The sequence below is a fragment of the Nannobrachium achirus genome, assembly GCF_963921795.1.
Source record: "Nannobrachium achirus genome assembly, chromosome: 24".
NCBI lineage: Eukaryota > Metazoa > Chordata > Actinopteri > Myctophiformes > Myctophidae > Nannobrachium > Nannobrachium achirus.
This window is the reverse complement of record NC_137831.1, coordinates 17,192,867-17,205,453: the sequence shown is the minus strand read 5'-3', so window position 1 is coordinate 17,205,453 and position 12,587 is coordinate 17,192,867.

Genomic DNA, 12,587 nt, shown 5'->3' with positions numbered 1-12,587 from the left:
GGCGTGGTAACGAGGACGACGTGTATTCCTAAATATGTGGGTTCATGATGCTGAGCTGACCTCGTTCACTGTGGAAAGATAATGAAACTTGATAGCCAGTGCAAAAGGATATATCGGAACCCTTTCGAGATCGTTAGCCCAATTATCGTCACAATGCTATTAGTGCTGACGATGGCCTTGTTCTTGACTGATCGTAGTCCAAAAATGTCATTCTTCATTAGCTCAAAATACACGGATGAAATGATCCTCTGTCGCATCTGAATGTGGCTAAAAAAAGCAGATGAAATGTGTCAAAGTCTTATTATATTGCATTGTATTGTCACTGTGTTCGTTGTTGCCGCGTCTGAAATCATGGAAAAACGCAAACACTAACGATTTAAGGCACGTCCAGCGAAACAACGCAATAACAGGACATGCTTCTGACTGGAGCCCGTTCTGCTTGACCGCTCGCTCAAACCCCCGACACCCCCGGTGTATGGAAGCCATGACTTTGTGACAGCCAAGGCAGCGTTGATCGCACGTTACAATTTGTGGCAAATCTAAAATGGCTGACTTTGACGCTGAATTGTCCTGCATCGTGTTTACAGCACACAACATGGTGTGCCCGCATCATAACAGCCATTAGAAGAAGACTCGCTAGCACAGCTGGCTCGCTGGATACAACCCCCCCCCCCCCCCCACACACACACACACACAGCCCACTCCTCCTCCACCGCCTGACTGGCTTGCTTCTCGCCCCCGTGTTAAGAGAATATATACAGTATATATATATATATATATATAGCCCCACTATGCTTGTTATTTGCCATTTTCTCGCCTCTCCCACTTGCGCCGAGTGATTCGGTGGGCCTGCAGTGGTGAGCATATCTACAGTGTGGGCCGGGGTGCGTTTTGATTGTGATTCGGGCTGAGCCGTCAGGACATGGGGGGCTGCTGATGTGACCTGACAGTTCTTGAGCGTACTGTCATAGTGGCGTAAAAGAAGCCCCCCCTCACCCCGCACCACGACTACATTAACAACAAAAGACTCGGCGCTAGACGACACACTGCTCATATCGCAGTGCAAAAACCGAGGGCTGGAAAAAAAAAAACAATGCAAGAACCTAGAGTTTTTCTCTCCGTTCGCCATTTCCACCCCACGTCATTCTGCGGTTTAGAGAATGACAATTACCTTTTTCTTTTTTTCCCCTGGCGGCCATCTTTTTCATGACTCCGCTGCAGAGCTCCTGCATGCATTTCCTGGAGAAATTTCCTCTGTCGATGACTTCTTCTCGGAGAGGCTTTTCAAGTATCACACGTTGAGCTGAATATCGAAAGTTAGCAGTGATGGATGTTGTCCTAAGTCAGTGGTGCTCAACCTGTCCCCGCATGATTTGGGGTCCCCGGGTGACAGTAAAGTGACAATTTAAGCACTTTGAAGACCTTTTTAATACCTAAAAACGAAAGAAAGAAAGAAAGAAAGAAAGAAAGAAAGAAAGAAAGAGACCATTACTGCATGAAAAGTAATCAACAAACTATACGATAAAAACTGGCCAAACATTGGTCAAATTGTCAAATAATATAAGCAAGAACTAATAATACAAATAAACAAATAGACAACCTACAAGCTCATGAGCTTGTAGATCATCTATTTTCACAATAGTTTCTGTGGAGAAAAGTCAAACTAATATCAAGTGCTGCAATTCCAAATGCTTATCAGGTGGTGGTGGTGGTGGTGGTGGGGCTGCTCCCAGTTCAAGTATGATTATTTTGTGGGTGGTCCCCAGTTGAAGCATGATTGTTTTGGGTGGTCCCCAGTTGATGTATGATTGTTTTGGGTGGTCCCCATTTCAAGTATGATTGTTTTGGGTGGTCCCCAGTTCAAGATTGTTTTGGGTGGTCCCCAGTTCAAGTATGATTGTTTTGGGTGGTCCCCAGTTCAAGTATGATTGTTTTGGGTGGTCCCCAGTTCAAGATTGTTTTGGGTGGTCCCCAGTTCAAGTATGATTGTTTTGGGTGGTCCCCAGTTCAAGATTGTTTTGGGTGGGTCACGGGCTGAAAAGGTTGAGAACCACTGTCCAGAGTGACTGCTGGTTCAGCCATGCGTCAATGAATGGCCCTGAATGGGTCCTTTAGAAAACATGTGGATCATGTAGGTCACCCTCTGCGCTCCCATTCTGCTGCCCTAAATCTCAACTAATTATGCCCTTTGCTCAGTTACTAACCAAGCATAAACATGCACTGAACATTGTCATTGGCTTTACCTTATATATTGGCTCCAGTTCAAGAACCAAGTTAAATCAAATTAAAAGGTACCTGCACTGTGATAGCAGTTAATCGTAATGACGATAACTAATGGGTTTTTTAAGTAGCCAATGGACTGTAGAATTCTTAATGGATGGCATCCACAGTTAAGGTGCCAACACTGACGGGATTCAGGGTTCAAACTTCAAAGAAGTTGTATTCCGTCCTACCATGTGTCCCTGTCATGCCCATTTATACAGTAGATCTCTGATGTCATCAATATTAAGCCCATATCTCGGAATGCCCATGTATGGACTTACTGTGTCAGTCTAATGTGGTCTATGACGTCAGACATCTATGATGTCACTCATCTCAATTTGGGAAAAGTTGAACAGTTGAAATGAGTATCTAGAAAGAAAGAAAGAAAGAAAGAAAGAAAGAAAGAAAAAAAGAAAGAAAGAAAGAAAGAAAGAAAGAAAGAAAAAAAGAAAGAAAGAAAGAAAGAAAGAAAGAAAGAAAGAAAGTCAGACAAGTACTATTGTCAGGGCAACCACACTAATTCAACTCTTAAGACATAGTCATAACTGCAGCAAGGATTAACAGTAGTCTTGACAGTATTGGGCCTAGAACACTTCCAAGTACTTGACTGCAAGATTATTATTGACTGCTAATTATTATTAGCTAAATAATCTGTGTCACTGCGGTCATTTAGGCCTGTATTATCCCATAATCGCCTAATCGTTTTAATCATTTTTCAAGATATTTTCAAAGATTTTCCCAAAATAGTGGAAATAGCAGATCTACAATGTTGTGGATCGGCTATTTCCACTATTAATGAAGTAAGAAATTATGTATGTTATTTGCAGTGGTGTAAAATAACTAAGTACATTTACTCTAGTACTTAAGTACAACTATGAGGTATTTGTACTTTACTTGAGTATTTCCAATTTCCAATAATTTTTACTTGTAATCCATTACATCTCAGAGGAAAATGTACTTTTACTCCACCAAAAAAAAAAACATTAACCACTTCAGTCCTATATACATTTTGACCATTTGAAAATCGCCGATCTACAAGCTAAATAAAACTAAAAGCTAAAACTAAATAAAAAACTAAACAAAAACTAAGCTATGTTGACTTAAACTAAGACTAAATATATTGACAATTCTGTCGACACATAAAGACTAAAATGTTAGTGGAGAAGAGATCCAGTAGAACTACAGTAAAAGACAAGTCGTTTTATGTTTGCTTGCGCTCGGGTGTTATCTACAAGCTCACAATGCGTATCAGCGCGAATGCTTGTACGTGTGCTATTTTCAGCATGCAGCTAAGCATGAATCCGGCATTACGATAACGGATAAGGGGTAAGAAAATATAGCCGTATGACTAAAACTAAATCAAAACTTGCCATCAAAATCAACACTGGCGGTCAGAGGTCATTTGACTGTTCAGCGTTTCTCTGGCCTGCTCCTGGCCTTCTCCTGGCCATGCTCGCCGTGTCCCTAGACACGTAATCAGTTCTTCAAGTGCACCAGGCTAGACGTCACTTTCAAACATCTAAAGGTCAGAGAAAGGACAGACACAATCCCTATGAATTATTGACCCGTTGTCCCCCCAGAGGTCTGTATATGCAGCCAAAACTATAGCTGAAGTACAAGCTCACAGCGCATTGCATTGCAACGCGCTGGTAGCGCGTAGATCGGCTATTACCGCTGTACGTTTCCCTCATTGTGGCATGCCCATGATAGGGACACCAGGGGTTCATGTGGTTAAATGCTCCCCAGGCTTGGGTTAGGTTGAGCACTGGGGATTCATTAAAGGGGACTATAGGCAAGTCTGTGTGTAAACAAACACATCCCCTCCTCCTCCCCTCTCTGATGGGCATCAAACAGGTAGCTGTCTTTGATGCTTTCATTGATTAGAGAGATCACTAACGAGCACTTGACTTCTTTATGGCCAAAACAATTTCCTCAGTGCCCTTTGAAGTTCACAGGGAGCAATTAAGAGCTCTAGCTGAGCTCCCCCTTCCCTAACAGACAAAAACGCCCCTCCAAGGGAACATATAAACGCTGTAACAGAACCAAAATACAGACAGGGGGATGTGTCTTTCTGCTATCGCGTCGGTGGTTATCAGCCTGTCGGGATTGTTTTATTTCTCGATAACGACCGCTTAACCAGACGTTATCCCTTATAACTTAAGACAATTCGGGTGGTTGTATTTTGTCTCCCTGCTCTTCTATCGAGACATTTAGATTGTGTCAAAGGTCATGTCTCACCTAGACACAGGTTTGTGACACAGATATTGACCTGATGGCAACCAGACAGGCTCCATTAGCTCAACAGTAAAATACAAAGGTTTCCGCCTGATGATATGCATGCATGTCACATGCATGCATATCATCACTCAGTGTTCGCTCACACGTTCACTTTTCTGAAGACTGCAAAACAGGAACGTTAGCAAGAAAACAGAGCCATATATTGGAGAGTTACGCCACCTCTGTTCACTTCATCAGGCCAGGTCTTCTACATAGACTTCTATTGGCGAATAGTGACAAAGCCCTAAACCGGAAGTTTCAAGTTATTTCAAGTTACATGAACCACATTACCGGTGCCGTTTCCTGCCCCCGCAATGGCGCAACTCTCCAATAGATGTCTCTGTCAAAAAAGTTAACTCCTGAGGCCTGTAAGACACAAGAGAGGCAGGGAGAAGGGCAGAGTAGGTATTGATACACAAAACCTCCCCTGTGCCCCTTGTGGAGCGCCTAACACCCCCACTGCTTCGCCATTGATTAGCCTACAGCAGTGACGTATATTTCTTTTGACAGTTCTGTTTCATTGATTTTTACAGCAAAGGCTTTGAGGCCGTTAAACATTACAGCAGTGCTTATATGTCCAAAGGCACAGAAAGGTCGAATCAAGTATACAATGACCTCACTCTCTCTCACACATCTCTGGATCATTACTGATTGATTGATTCATCGATTGAAGAATTTATTAGAAGTTTGCGTAGGAAGAGGTACAGTTTCATGACAGTACAGTACACTGGTACAAGGTCAACTAAAAGGACGCCCAAGAAAGCCCATGGCTTATTTAAATTGATATATTTTTTTTTAAATCAAATAACATTGAATAACAAACAGATAGAACACGATGTACTATGCAGAAGATATCATCAGAAAAAAACAGTAATAAAAACAAACAAAAATAAATTGTATTTACAAAGATCAGGGGGAGGTAAGGATAGCTTATGTTTTAATTTATAATTTGGGAGTTACTTGACCGATCAGTGTTTTAGTCTTCTTCTTTGTTATTCTCAATTGCTTAAAGCGTGTAATTATGCTTAAAAATCACACCGGTGTGAAGTGAGCGGCGCAGGCTGCTCAACAGCACCGCTGGGTGGCTAGCAGGTGGTGTTGCTGTGCTCATACGGACAGACATATGGACAGACACACACACTCGGTCAGATGTTGGAACGGCTGGCACCGCTCGCAAAATGGTCGATAAACTAAGTAGTGAAGGTGGCGAGGACCGATGGGGCAGTGGGAGATAATGTCATTGATCAACGTTAGTGTGCTTTATCTCTTCATGTCAAGGATAGCAGCAGCCCCCCACCAACCCGTACAATTTGTTTTGAACCTCCTGTTCTTGTCTCCACGTACGGTACACGTCCAATGTATGCACTTCCGTGACTAGGCGTTTGCCAACGAACCTAAACACAACGGTGGGGGCCCGGAAGTCTGGGGGAAGAAGATTTACTACTCTGTCCATATCGTGACATAACTCAAGACGGCGCTGAGTTGGCTCATGTGACCTTCACAGCGGTCGACACGCCGACCGATTCGCTCACAACCGCTCGCTCGGCGGTGTCTCCCGTGGCTTAAGGTCGCCTGAGACGGCGGAAAAGTAATGTCTGTGTCCGTGTTTTCTCTGTCTTGCATTCAGCCAATGAGAACACAGGGCTTGCCCCCACACACCCTCGCGCCCCCAACGTTGTGTTTAGGTTGTATGGCAAAAACTAGCATGCTGCTTCCCCTGTCGAATGTTTCTCTTCATGAATCCCATCCTCCCAGAGTGACTCTCCCCCCCCCCTCCCCTCCCCTCCGATCATTCACAGGCCAGTGGCTTCGCATAAGAGGAACCACTTCCCCATTGTGTTAGGGACTTCACTAAAGGGTTCCGGGAGCAATGTTAGAAGACGCACCAGGACAAAGTTGAGCTCCCTTCAAGAGCAACGCATGGGTCTGTAGGCTAAAGAGAGCGACCCGAGTCCACAGAGAGAGAGAGAGAGAGAGAGAGAGAGAGAGAGAGAGAGAGAGAGAGAGAGAGAGAGAGAGAGAGAGAGAGAGAGAGAGAGAGCGAGGCGGAGAGAAGGAGGGAGGGCCTGGGATCAGTGTTGTCAGATTTTGCGAGAGAAATAAGCAAATAGGTTTATGAAAACAAGCACAAAAAGAAGAGACTATACTAGGCCACTAGAGAGAGAGAGAGAGATAGAGAGAGAGAGAGAGAGAGAGATTTTATGCGCAGTGCTGCCGTGCAGCCAAGCGTAAAGCGTGATTAATTCAATAGCCGCCGCGGAAGAGAGGCTCGCAGCATTGCAATGCCGAGCGCTGCTGCGTGACCCACTTTCACTGTCAGATGTCATGAAAAATTCTCCATTCCATTCCCTTCTCTCTCCCTCTCTCTCGCTCTCCCCCCTAACCGACATCCTTCACATCCCTTCAACTTTTCGGTGTGATTAACAAAATAGAAAGCAGAAATTGGAAATTCAACTTTGATATATGTACAGTTATGTTTGAGGTTGCCGGAAATTGCCATTTCGTCGGGAGAGCTCGAGTGGAAAAACCTCTAAGTTCAGTCAGTCAAGCTGAGATATATATATATATATATATATTTTTTTTTTTTTTTTTGTACATGTATAGGCCTGGAGTTAGAGACTATAATATAATATATTTAGTCTTGGTTTTAATCATCACAGCTTAGTCTTTTTTTTTATATAATTTTTATCCCACAATTTTGTAGCCCATTTTCACACAGTGCCAATTGCCTATGTAATCCTGGGCTCTGCTCTCCCTCTGCCGTGCTTGGGGAGACAACGGACTGACCTCATGCTTCCTTCTATGCATGAGGAGTCCAAGTTTCTTCTTTTCACCTGACGCTACGTCCTGTTTGGACGTAGCGCGTGGAAGGAACGCGTTATTCCAACCAGTTCCTTTCCCCTCCATCAGGCGCCCCGGCTGGCCAGGGGGAGGTATTATAGAGACCAGGATTACTTCACAGCTTATAGTCTTGATGTAGTTTTCGTCAGTGAAAAAAGGTTGTCGACGAGCATTTTTCGTCATAGCTTTATAGTCGACGCAATCAACATTGATAGCCTACACACATTATGTGGTGTTTTGCTGAAAGGTTTTAACCCAACAGGGCATTTAACCCAACAGGGCATGATGATTCACGGGGGCTTGTGACCTAATTCCATTCTTCTACCAGGCTGTATTATAAAAACAGTTGTTCAAAATGCAGCTCTCTTATCGCTGACCTGGTTCAGCTGTGAAACTCCCAACGTTTTTTGGTTGACCTAAATCTACAGCAGAATATCCCCCCCGTTTCCCCACGTCTTTCTTTAGGGGGAGGTTTGCTAATACTACTGACCCAATGGGGTTCGGTCGCAGGTCAGACTACATTTTTGGTAAATTGGGTGAATGTAGACTTGTTTGATATATAGTTTATTTGATATATGTTTCATATCGCAAAAATCAATAGTTCACCCCATGCAGACTTTAATTCATGGATATTTATTTTGGTCTTGTCGCATTCCTAAGACAGTAATTGACCGACAGCAGTTCCCTATGGAGACACAAAGGAGACTCTTTGTGTTTTTTTGAAAAACCTACTGTGTGTCTGTGGTGCTCAAACCTTTTCACGTGAAGGACCCCCAAAATGATATGTATTTGGCCACGGACCCCCCCATCTCAAAATATTTAGTTCCAGGGACGCCCCAGAAGCAAAAAGCAAAAAGTTACAAATGTTTGCTTAAAAAAATACATAATGATTTGCACACATTTTCACGACTTTTCAAAAATAGCAGATCTACAAGCTCGCAGCGCTGCACTCGGTGCCGCGCTGTGAGCTTGTACAGTAGGCTATATCAGCTATTTTTCAATAGCTAAAGTATAAAATAATTAAGGCCCCTCCACCTTGGGACTTGTAACTCAGTCCCACTCCCCCCCCCTTGTAACGCCCCTGTTAGTGGGTTTATTTCTGTCCCTTAGTATGGAGAGCATATCGAGGGCCCGGGCACCGCTGGCTTGGTGGGTCTTAACCCCAGATTAAGGCTTTTTATGTAATCTGTGTCTCCTCTCTGCACGGCCGGGGAGATTGGAGAGAGACAGCTGGTGACAGAATCCCTGTTCTTATTTCTGTGCCACCCTCCACCCCCACCAGTGGAGGAAAAAGTAAAGTGATATCATATATATATATATATATATATATATATATATATATATATATATATATATATATATATATATATATACACATACACATACGCAGCGGTGCCGGAGATAAGAGTAGGTCCAGAGAGTAGGTGACGTGACAGACAGACAGACAGACAGACAGACAGACAGACAGACAGACAGACAGACAGACAGACAGACAGACAGACAGACAGACAGACAGACAGACAGACAGACAGACTGACTGACTGACTGACTGACTGACTGACTGACTGACTGACTGACTGACTGACTGACTGACTGACTGACTGACTGACAGACTGACTGACAGACAGCCGGTGGAGGTTTTGATAGTAACTGCTTGACAACATATCTCCGGCACCGTTGCCCCTATCCATGCCAAACTGTGCACACACACTCCTTGGCTGGCAAACCACAACCTCTGCCCCTGATTTCGCCCCAGTCACACCACCATGACCACAGGCTGCCCCACACTGCCTCCATTCCAAGTTATGGATAATAATTCACCTTTGAAGGTTTTACAAAATGCACCTGGTGGTGCACATTCTTCCCACAACCTCTCTTGATTGTGATCTTGATATACAAGGTTGTAATGTGTCACTTTGTGCCAATCTACTATTTTAGAATAATCTTGAAAATGTGTTCAGCACCTTGAAATTAAAAAGTAAGTGATGATAAATGCAGATACAACTGTGAGCTTGTAGAGCTGCTATTTTTGAAACATTTGAATTCTTTAGAATATTTTGTGATATACTGTAAATGTCTTCTAAATCCTTCTAAGGTCTTGTGTCAGTGGTTCTCAAACCTTTTCATATCAAGGACCCTTAGAACTATATGTATTTGGCTGCCGACCTCTTCTCGAAATATAGTGTATCAGGAACAAATGTTCAAAGATTTGAAAAATAATAATAATCATAGGCGATTTTAAGGGGTGTCCTTGGGTGCACTTGCACCCCCTGGCCACCAGGCGGCCATCTTTTTTTTTTTTTTCTTTTTACTTTTTTTTGTAATGTAACTTTATTTAATAATTATTAAATAAAACAGTGATCGTGGTTTGTAAAATGTGCGCAAAAAGAGAGGAGGGGCAAGTATTTCTGGTTAGACTTGGCAGGCACTATGGGTGGTCTGTGAGATTAACACCATGCATATAGGCATTTTACAGATTGAGAAAGAACACGAAATTAAACTGCAACAAATAATTGATCAGTATGCAAGTGCCAAAAACCGGAGGCTGCAGTTCATTGTGTAATAAGGATAATTGCTTGATTGCTTGATGATTAACTTGATGTTTGGATTTATATGTCCTGTGCTGCCTCTGCCTGCAAAATATAAGTAAATGAATTTTCTCATGGTGTCTAGAAAAAGAAGCACCTGTTTTGCACTTTTTTTTGTTTATATTGTGTTACATTTGGGTAAAAAATAAACTGCAGAAACCCGTTAAAACAACAGGACAAAACCGCTAAAAAACGCATTTTCTTTCCGCACGCGCGCTGGCGCGCTCGTGCATGAGGTAATATTAGTACTCGGTCTGTCTTGCACCCCCTGATAGAAGAGGCTAGAATCGCCTATGATAATAATAATAATAATTTCACTGCGTAGCAGTTCTACAAGCTTGCAGCGCTGCACTCGGTGCCGCGCAATGAGCTTGTATCTGCTATTTTTTATAGTTAAAGCATAAAATAAAGGTTAAAGAGGTTAATAGAGTGACACGGATGCGTTCCAGGTCTTAAGTGCTAACACATTTTTGGCCACTCTCTATTTCTTTCTGAAATTACGCCTCTGCACACAACAGTCAGTCAGTGTCAAATGCCAAGGATGGACAGTCATTCATGTATCCAACAAGCCTCTGGATAAACACATCTAAAAACCTAAAACATTATACAAACTGTATCCCATTCAACTGTTCTTTTGCCATCTGATACAGTAGCACTACCTATACCTATAACCTCAGTAAATGTTAACCTGGTGAAATACTAACCATGCCGAAGCTGGTGAATGTTAACCTGGTGAAATGCTAACCTGCCGACGCAGGTGAATGCTAACCTGGTGAATGCTCAATCCCTGTTTCTAGTAGTAGGGGTGTTTCGGAATGGGGATGTTATGGGGAGCTGGCTTCTTTAGAGCAGGGGCTATTTAATTTAGGCAACAAACAATAACGAATAGTACTAATATGACAAACGAGATTCTCTCGCTTAGGGTATGGATAACCGAACAGACCTGACCAGATTATTGGCAGATTCCAGCTCCAAATGTGAGGACTATAAGTGATCGGATAGGGTTTTTGAGAGGCTTAAAATGCTTTCCAGCATAAAAAGTATGATTCTATAGTATGGTTTACATAGAAGTCAGTCAATTATTGTCTTTCACATATTCATATATATTTAATGTATTTATTCCTTAAATATTTTTCATCACAATTTCTGGGGTGGGGGGTGCCAAGCCTTCAACAGGGGGGACTAAAGTCCCCTCTAGCTCCCCCCTGGAGCCAGCCACACACACACACACACACACACACACACACACACACACACACACACACACACACACACACACACACACACACACACACACACACACACACACACACACACACACACACACACACACACACACACACACACACACACACACACACACACACACAGTTACAGACGTGGTTGGTTGTTTCACTTGCACAATATGGCACAAGACACAGACACACACAAATGGGTGGTGGAAGTGGTTTGGTTGAATTCCGTCCTTGTCCCTTGTATGCCAATAATATGGGCATAAATCAGTGATCTCCATACAGTATTGATGTCATCAATACTAAGCCCATAACTGGGAATGCCCATATATGGACTTGTCAGTCTCATGTCGTCTATGACGGCAAACATCTATTATGTCAGAAGTCAGTCATTTAATGGCCATATATGGAGCATGACATGAGGCGTGACTGACTGACTGACTGACCCTATACCAGTGGTTCTCAACCTTTTCAGGCCGCGACCCCAAAAATAATCATTTTAACTGGGGACTCCCCCACCCTGACGAGCACTATGAGTTGAGGCACTATATTTTGTATAACATGGTTCTATCGTGAAAATAGCAGACCTACATGCTCACAAAGCCTTGCAACGCAAGGCGCTGTGAGCATGTAGTTCTATTGTGAAAATAACAGATCTACATGCTCACAAAGCCTTGCAACGCAAGGCGCTGTGAGCATGTAGTTCTATTGTGAAAATAACAGATCTACATGCTCACAAAGCCTTGCAACGCAAGGCGCTGTGAGAATGTAGTTCATTTGTGAGCATGTAGTTCTATTGTGAAAATAACAGATCTACATGCTCACAACGCCTTGCAACACGAGGCGTATGTTTTAGTGTCACCAGTAAACCACGGCCACTGCTATGCCCTACAGCGACACTTCACCTCTTAACACTGTACGGTGATTTGTGAGGCTTCATTCACAGTCTAATAGTTAAAGACTGGACAGGGACGCCATTAATCTCTCTTTTTTTAATGTCTACCAATTAAACTCTCAGGCCGGATCAGGTCATATGGCTGATGTGATCACAGTTTTAAAGGGATATTTCACTTTCGAAAAAAACTTTGGGTCATTTTATCATCTAATCAGGCTTTTATGAACACCCTGAACAGTTTTTAATGAATTTGCTTGATTCAATATTTAGATATTTTATGTAAATGTTACCAGGCCCTCCAGGGTGTTCATAAAAGCCTTATCAGATGATAAAATGACTACAAGTTCTTTTGAAAGTGAAATATCCCTTTAATACCAAGTATATGCAGGATTATAGAACAAGCTGTGTTAGGTGGGCTGAAACAACCATCTGTCCCAAAAGAAAACATGCCGAGTCATCATCCATGTTCATGCCACCAAATATAGCATGGGA